An 8,199-nucleotide genomic window follows, 5' to 3' on the forward strand; every position below is an offset into this window, starting at 1 on the left:
GGGGAGGGGAGGGGGTGGAGGGGAGGGAGGGGAGGGGAGGGGAGGAATTGGAGGGGAGGGGAGGGGAGGAATTGGAGGGGAGGGGAGGGAAGGGAAGGGAAGGGTGAGAGGAAGGGAGGAAGGAGGAAGGGAGAAAGAAAAAGAAAGAAAGAGAGAGAGGGAAGGAAAGCAAGGAAGGAAGGAAGGGAGGGAGGGAGGGAGGGAGGGAGGGGAAAGAAAGGAAGGAAGAAAGAAAAGAAAGCTGACACATCTAGGCCATGAGGCAGGGCTGTCCGGAATTCCTTCGGCTTCATGCAGGGAGCCAAGTTCCAAGCTGAAAGCTTGGCTGGGGGCCTGGGCCGAAGAACTGGGGGGATAGAATTTGGAGTCACACGGCCCTTGAGCAAGCTTCAGGAGGCTGTGGCTAAACCTCCGTCTTTGCCTTCACCTGTCCTCAGGGTTCCTGGCCTTGGTAGTTCCCGCTGAAACTCTGTCCGCTGCCCTTTGCCCAGGCTGCATCCTCTTCCGGGAAGGCCCTTTCTCCAGCTGTTGACACCCCCAGCAGATGTGCGGCCCTCTCCAGCGGCACTGCAGTCAGGCACTAGCCCTAATGCCCAACCCTCTGGCCACTTACAGCACAACCGTGGTCCTGACCTTTGGTCTCAGGGTCTGAAAGTTTCCAATCAGTGCACTTAGCAAGGAATAAAGGATCTTTTCCACCAAACTAGAAGTTCCTCAAGGAGTGGGATCAGGTTTGCTTTGCCCAGCACACAGGAGGTGATAGTCAGCTAATGTTCGTCGAATGAATAAATAAGCAAATGCTTGAACCGCAGGAGCCAGGGGAATGAGCTTAAAACCCCCCATCTGCCCCCAACCACACCCCATCTCCATGTCACAAATCTTTTTTTTTTTTTTTTTTTGAGACAGAGTCTCCCTCTGTTTGCCCAGGCTGGAGGGCAGTGACTCGATCTCGGCTCACAACTTCCACCTCCCAGGTTCAAGCAATTCTGTGCCTCAGCCTCCCGAGTAGCTGGGACTACAGGCGCCCGCCACCACACCCAGCTAATTTTTCGTATTTTTAGTTTCACCATCTTGGCCAGGCTGGTCTTGAACTCCTGACTTCGTGATCCCCTCGCCTTGGTCTCCCAGAATGCTGGGATTACAGGCATGAGCCACCGCGCCCGGCCTGCAAATCTTATTTACAGTCAAATCAGGAGGAAACTGAGGTTGGGAAAGGTCCCAGTTTGGCCATCTCTGATCTCACCTGAGTCTTTGTCCCTTTCTGAGCCTCAGTTTCCCCATCTGAATGGGAAGTAGCACCCCTGGAGCAGGGCCAGCTTCATGAGGGTGTGACTGCAGCAGTCATAAGCAGGCTGTGTCTAAGACTAGGTGGCAGTGGTGACATCCACAGCAGGTCCCATTTTCCATACACTTTTCTTTACCTTGAAGGCAGAAAGAGGCCATGACTTCCTAAGACACGCAAAGGACCAGTGTTTAAAGGACTTACGTTTACTTCTGCAGGAAAAGAATGAAGGAAAGAAGAAGACAGAGAAACCCATGGTTCCTTTTTCTTGCAACCTTTCCTCGCTCTTCAGTACACCAAAGGCGGACGGTGTTAGTACGGTGTGCATGCAGCAGGAAGTGACAGAAAAACTGTTGAGTTTGTCACGCGCGGTGGCTCACGCCTGCAATCCCAGTACTTTGGGAGGCCAAGGCAGGAGGATCACTTGAGGCCAGGAGTTTGAGACTGGTCTGGGCAACATAGCAAGACCCCCATGTCAACAAAAATTTAAACGTTTAGCCCAGGTATGGTAGCGTGCGCCTGTGGTCCTAGCTACTCAGGAGGCTGAGGCAGGAGGATCTCTTGAGCCCAGGAGTTCAAGGCAGCAGGAGTTCAAGCTAGCTAGGACCGCACTACTGCACTCCAGCTGGGGCAGCAGAGCAAGGCCATGTCTCAAAATCACAGTAACAATTCTAGTAACAGTTGAGTGAGTTTTGAGCGGCATTTCTGCCATTCTGGTAATAATGAAATACCTACGTGTGTGCAGGCTATAAATATGAATTGTGTCATTTCAGTGATTCTGCATAGAAGTTAAATGCTCAATATTTGCACTTAACACAGGCATTGTACCGTATAAAGATGAGCGGTAAAATTCACGCTACTAACTTGTAAAAGTTTAATTTTTCTTTACTTAGAAGGACATTAAATAGCAAATAAAAATATCATGACAAGGCAAGAGGGACGACAGGAGAAAGGAAAAAGTCTTTCTATTTTAGTGCCTTTCTTAATGCAGTTTTTTTTCTGCTTTTTGAACCAGGGGCCTGGAATTTTTTATTTTTTTTTTCCTTAGGGACAAGGTCTCACTTTGTCACCCAGGCTGGAGTGATGTGGCACAATCATAGCTCACTGCAGCCTCCACTCCTGGCACCAAGCCAACCCCCTGCCTCAACCTCCCGAGTAGCTGGGACTAGAGGTGCATGCCACTACGTCCAGTTAAGTTTTCTATTTTTTGTAGGGACGCAGTGTTGCTGTGTTGCCCTGGCTAGTCTTGAACTCCCGCCCTCAAGTGATCCTCCTGCCTCGGCCTCCAAAAGTGACCCATGATACCTGTAATCCAAAAGCCTGCGTTTTTTATTTTGCACCAGGCCCGGCAAATGGTGTGGCCAACATGCCTTGAAATGCCAAGAAGCCCAGCCCAACCAAATCTGAGCTCGCAGCTCACAGCCCTTGATCCCCCACCCCATGTGACACTGGCCTGGCCACCTCCCCACCTCCCCGGCACAAGAGGTCAGCAGGCTTCAGAGCAGGACAGCTGGGTGGTCAGGGGAATCTTTCCACCTGGGCTATGCCACCTGCCCAGAAGTCCAACTTCCAGAGCCTACATCCAGAGGGGCAAGTCAGAGGGTCTGAACAAGGGCCTGGGCCTCTGGGGTCTTTTAAGTGGCCCCATGTCCCCAGCCCTGAGTTATACAGCTGCTTTCTGAAGAGGAAAATCCCTGCTCCAAGCTCCAGGGAGAAAAGCCACTTCACTTTGGAGCCTGAGAAGCTCTAGGTCCCTTCCACGCCCATCAGCGAATTCAGTCCTTCCAGAAGGCCTTGCGTGGGAGCCACCCACTGTACAGCTGGTGAGACTGAGGCCTCCAAAGCCCCCTGGCTTGCCTAAGGCCACACAGTGAGCAGAAATCTGGTGAAATTCCATCCAGCCTCATCCAATACTCCAGAGTCACACACAGCATTTTTCTAGCCCGCGGGGAGCCAGGCTGTGGGGCTCACAGACAACTCAGGCTGTGGGCACCCGCCACAGGTCCCTTCATGGCCCTGGCCTGTTCCCTCATCTCTAAGCTGACCATGTCACCATCCCATCCCATGCCCACCTTTAACTCAACACGGAGAAAAGATCTGAAGAAAACACAGGGGTTCTGGATGGGTAACACTGGCTCAGATCCTGGCTACCGACCCCAGGCAGATGCTCCCTCTCCACACTGGCTTCCTCCTGTGTAAGCATGGCTTGATGCCGCCACAGACCCCCAGGTCCACACAGACACGCCCCATCATGAACCCCTGGGACAGAGTGTTGCTCTGTCTCCCAGTGACTCCCCCAAGCCTGAAACAGAATCTGGTACATAGCAGATGCTCAATAAATATTTGCTGAATGAATGAATGATAGCAGTAAAGGATCACACTCTATTATGTGCAAACCTAAAATCTACAATGACTCTCAAAACGGAAAGACCTCAAACTCACAGGCCTGAAGGTCTGTCTGTGTCCCAATGTAATGTGAATATTCCAATTAGTTATAATAGTTGATTTCAGCCTCCTGGGGGTGTCACAGACCATGCAGTCTACAGCCCTGGCTTGCTCACCTTTCTGAGTTCTCCAGAATTCTGAATTTTAAGTACAGCTGGCCACAGGGGGTTCCAATACACTGTGATGGTATATTAAGCTTATTATACCAAGGTAGGGTCTGGGTGGTAGACAGCTCATCAGCTCTGTATCCTGCTCACTAGCTGAGTGCCCATTCTGGAAGCATCAGTTTCCTCACCCGCAAAATGGGGATTAAATGCTTCTGGAGTCCCCGCCGGGGACCCCAAGCAGCCCCCACTCCTCTATGGCCCCCACTCCTCTATAACATATTGATATAGATCAATATGTTGATCTATATCAACAATATTCAACCCCTCACATGATGACTAGAACAGTTAGAGGTAATAACCAGCCACTGTGAACACAGTGCACATTATCTCACTGTCCCCCAATCATCCCCATCTCACAGATGGGTAAATCGAGGCCCCCAGAGTCAGTATCCTAGGGTTCACGCCAGGTTTGCATGGTAAAGGCAGGATTTGAACCCGGTCCCTGTGGGCTCCTGCCGTATCTGCTCCTGTCTATTGCTCTGCCCACCTCTTCCCTTCTGACCTCTGTCTGGCCTTTGTGCCTCAAAGAGCCCTTTGTTCTCCAAAAAGCTCAGAACTCCTGTGGGTCCCTCCTTGGGACAAAGCCATAGAGGAGTGGGGGCTGCTTGGGGTCCCCGACGGGGACTCCAGAAGTATTTAATCCCCATTTTGCGGGTGAGGAAACTGATGCTTCCAGAATGGGCACTCAGCTAGTGAGCAGGATACAGAGCTGATGAGCTGTCTACGACCCAGACCCTACCTTGGTATAATAAGCTTAATGCCCACTGGCGGATGCAGGCTCCAGTCTCTCCTGGGTCCTCCCTCCCTGTAAGAAAAAAAGAAGGTGGGCCGGGCGCGGTAGCTCGTGCCTGTAATCCCAGCACGTTGGGAGGCTGAGGCGGGTGGATTGCCTGAGGTCCGGAGTTCGAGACCAGCCTGGCTATCATGATCAAACCCCATCTCTACTAAAAATACAAAAAATTGCCTGGACGTGGTGGCGGGCACCTGTAATCCCAGCGACTCGGGAGGCAGGAGAATCAAATGAACCCCAGAGGCAGAGGTTGCAGTGAGTCACTGCACTCCAGCCTGAGCGACAGCGGAAAAAAAAAAAAAGCAAGGTGACCACAGGGCAGCCTTGCCGGGGAGGAGCAGGAGCAGGGGCAAGGGCAGGGTTATCCCTGTTTGCTCAAATCCCTACAAAGGTGCCAACAGGAGATGCCCCCTTGCCAGGCCACAGGCTTAGAGCTCAGTTTCTCAAACATGCTTCCGGCCAGCCATTCACCTCCTGGGCAAACTTGGCCGACAGCTGGCACATCCAGAGCTTCAGTTTCCCATCTGCAAACGCGGAAGGATTCTGAGGCCTTCACCGTGCGTGGCTGCCTGAGCAGGGTGGCACCGGGTGAGCGGCTCAACAGCCCTTGGTGCATGGTAGGTAATTGACAGCCACTGGCTGCACAGGTTCTGACACCAACCAGAGCCACCAAGACTGTCCTCCCACGCCCAGCTGCGGTTTACCATTTCAACTTCCCCCTTTTTATCTTTTTTTTTTTTTCTTGAGACGGAGTTTCGCTCTTGTTACCCAGGCTGGAGTGCAATGGCGCAATCTTGGCTCACCGCAACCTCCGCCTCCTGGGTTCAGGCAATTCTCCTGCTTCTGCCTCCTGAGTAGCTGGGATTACAGGCACGCACCACCACGCCCAGCTAATTTTTTGTATTTTTAGTAGAGATGGGGTTTCTGCATGTTGGCCAGGATGGTCTTGAACTCCCAACCTCAGGTGGTCCACCCGCCTCGGCCTCCCAAAGTGCTGGGATGACAGGCATGAGCCACCGCGCCCGGCCCAGAGTTTTTATCTTTATCTTAAGTAAGTCTTGCCTTGAGAGGTACCTGGGACAGGTGCCAGTTTGAGGCCATCTGTGAGGTCATCTGTCCAAACCCCACCACGTACCCTGCCTTGCCAGGCCAGGGCCTCCTGGTGGCTGCAGAGCAACAGGCAGAGGTTTGGAGGGGAGGTGGATGGACCTGGGTTTGAGTCAGTTTTGCGCGTGACCCTAAGGCAAATCACTCCTTGTCTCCAAGCCTCTGTTTCCTTCCCTGGAAAGTGGGGTTGTTGCATGAGAAGTCCCTGGACATGTACTCCATGAGTGGCAGCTGGTGTCAGAGGCAGCACTTGCAATCCCCTCCCCAGCCTAGCAAGCCAGGAATGGTAGTGGAAACCCCAGATGCTCCGTAAAGTGGCGCTCCCAGCTCAAGTCAGGGAAGCAGCACAGCCATTCCCTCGTGGGCCTGAGGGCCTCCTTTCCGCGTCCCTGACCCCAGCACTGTCCCCTCGGGCCCATCCACTTCTGCGAGCACAGATCCTTGTGTCACCTTCCTTGGCAAAATGAAGTGAGGTGAGTGGTTGACACCCAATAAGCTTTGATGAATGAAGACAGAGAACCTGGAAATAGATGTGGTCCAGGTAATGAGGTAGCAGGTAAGGTCAGGACCAAGACAGACAACTTAAAGGGGACAGTCTGGGGTCCCAGGAGAGGGCGATGAGGCAATGATGGAGAGAGCATACTTCAGCTTGGGTTTTCTTTTCTTTTTTGAGATGGAGTCTTGTTTCATTGCCAGGTTGGAGTGCAGTGGAGCAATCTCAGCTCACTTCAACCTCTGCCTCCTGGGTTCAAGTGATTCTCCTGCCTCAGCCTCCCGAGTAGCTGAGACTATAGGCAAGAGCCACCACACCCATCTATTTTTTGTGTTTTTAGTAGGGAAGGGGTTTTACTATGTTGGCCAGCATGGTTCCGATTTCCTGACCTCATGATCCACCCGCCTCGGCCTCCCAAAGTGCTGGGATTACAGGCGTGAGCCACCGCACCCAGCCCCGAGCTTGGGTTTTCAAATGCACCAAAGTAAGACATTCATGGGATGGAGACTGGATTGTGGAAGCCCCTTCCTGTCCTGCCCCTTTGCAAACTCTGGGCCTGGTGGAATCATTATCATCAAGGCCACTTCAGTGGTCCTCCAGTTTGCCGAAGACGCCCCCACCACGGGGACTTTGAACTTTGGTGCTCCTGCTATTCTGACATCTGCTCAGCTCACTCCCCTGCGTCCTCAGTCTCTCCCCCTGGCTGTCTTCAGGGAAGTATCTCTGAGAAATCCCCTGTCTCCCTCTATTGCCTTCCACGGCTGTATTAGTCTTCACAGCAAGGTTCACTCCGGACCTGTTGTGTGGTTTTGTGAGCACAGCCATGAATGGCCCCAGGAGTATGCACAAGTAGTCAGCCTAAGCCATCAACTCTGGCCGCCTGGCCCCAAGTCTCAGGTCTCCATTCATTAACCTCAACAGCCAAAGGTGGGGAGGGCAGGGGCATCGAGGAAGCAAGGGGAGACCACCCAGTGGCCCCTTTCATTCCACCCATATCTAGTGAGGATTTAGTGGGTGCCAGGACCTATGCCACCTGCTGTGGACCCTGATGTGAACAAAACAAAGTTCTGCTACGTGGAGCGACTCTCCTCTCCACTTACCCTGGAGCCAAGCCACAGGATAAGGAACAGTGCAAAGCAGGAGGCAAGGAGGCAAGGTATTGCATTCTGGCCATTGCTTGGTTGCTGACGTTGAGCAAGACACGTGATTCTCTGAGCCTCTGTTTCTTTGCATGTGAAATGAAGAAATTCAGCATCGTTTCTTGGAAGTCTGGAGCGTGCATGGTGCCCAAATGCAGTCTTAAGCAATTCCCAGCCTCCCAGTGATTAAGTCACTCCTTTTCCAAGTCTTTCCAAGACTTCCTCCTGCTATGTGGGGAAGGTCTCAGTGCCGCTAGGTCTTCACTCTCTCGAATGCGTTGATCGTGTAGAGACAGTAGATCTCAGGCCAGAGACCTTCAGCAGGCAATGGCGACGTTGTCAAGGTGGTCATTTTGGGATCACACTGGTGTCTTTTTTCTAGATTCCCTCTGTCACCCATTCTCCAGAGGGAAGATACTAAAATTCCAGTGTGACCCCAGCTTAAATCCTGTTCTGTGGCAAAAGGATGGGACAAGCAGATGAGCAGAACAGAGAAGACAAAACAGACGCCCACAAACACGTTCAAATGATTTTCAGCAAGGACACCAAAGCTCTCCGACTGGAGAACGAAAAACCTTCTCGGCAAGTGGTGCTGGGACAACTGGTATCACCAAAATATTTTCAAAATCACCTTTGCCTCACACCCTATGAAAACCTAAGTCAAAAGTGTCATAGAGTTAAACACAGAAGCTAAACTTAAAAGCGTAAAGTTAAAGAAAGGCACAAAAGAAACTTGATAAAACCAACACTGGGAAATTTTGAAACTTTTTTTTTTT

The sequence above is a fragment of the Sapajus apella genome, unplaced genomic scaffold, assembly GCF_009761245.1.
Source record: "Sapajus apella isolate SASKATOON/1434 unplaced genomic scaffold, GSC_monkey_1.0 scaffold95, whole genome shotgun sequence".
Classification (NCBI taxonomy): domain Eukaryota; kingdom Metazoa; phylum Chordata; class Mammalia; order Primates; family Cebidae; genus Sapajus; species Sapajus apella.